Genomic DNA, 906 nt, shown 5'->3' on the forward strand with positions numbered 1-906 from the left:
GGTCATTTGTTACTCTTTTTTTCAACATACACTGAATATACAAAACATTATGAACATTATGCTCTTTCCATAAAATAGACTGACTAGGTGAAAGCTAGGATCCCTTACTGATGTCATTTGCCCGGACGAATTGAGGCCGAATATTAGGAAGGTGTTCTTAATGTTTTGTACACTCAGTGTATATCAAGACTTTTATTTATATAAATGTTTTATTTTTATTTAACTAGGCAAGTCAGTTAGAACACCTTCCTAATATTCTTATTTACAATGAAAGCATACCCCGGCCATAACCCAATGACGCTGGGCCAATTGTGAGCCGCCCTATGGGACTCCCAATCACGACCAGATGTGATAGTGTAGTGACACCTCTTGCACTGAGATGCAGCGCCTTAGACCGTTATGCCACTCGGGAGCCCAAATAAGACAGGTATTATTTCATTGTGTGACCATAATAAGTGCACATCAGATAAGTGCAGTTTACCAGTCCAAATGTTGTACTTGCTCCTGATCTAGGCTACAGTAAATATGCCCTGGTTTAATAATGCAGTCATTAATTATAGTCATGATCATTGCAGCTGACTGGATATGCCTTATGGTGTATAGATGAGGATACTGTGCTGCCAGACAGATAGGATACTGTGCTGCCAGACAGATAGGATACTGTGCTGCCAGACAGATAGGATACTGTACCTTGACTTGTTCAGATGACTATTAAAATAGTCTATGATATCTTCGATTCATCCTATAGTTTTCAGGCACATCTATGGGGACATAGATATATATAGATGTATTTCCTCATAATAAGAGGTGCTTTCTTTCTTCCGCAAAACACAAAAATACATGTTTTGGTTTCTTAACAACAGTTCACATGTCTCGAAAAGGATGCAGCGACTGATCTTCCGCGCG

Source organism: Oncorhynchus mykiss, chromosome 22 (genome assembly GCF_057628025.1).
Source record: "Oncorhynchus mykiss isolate SJ-2025 chromosome 22, ASM5762802v1, whole genome shotgun sequence".
NCBI classification, from domain to species: Eukaryota; Metazoa; Chordata; class Actinopteri; order Salmoniformes; family Salmonidae; genus Oncorhynchus; species Oncorhynchus mykiss.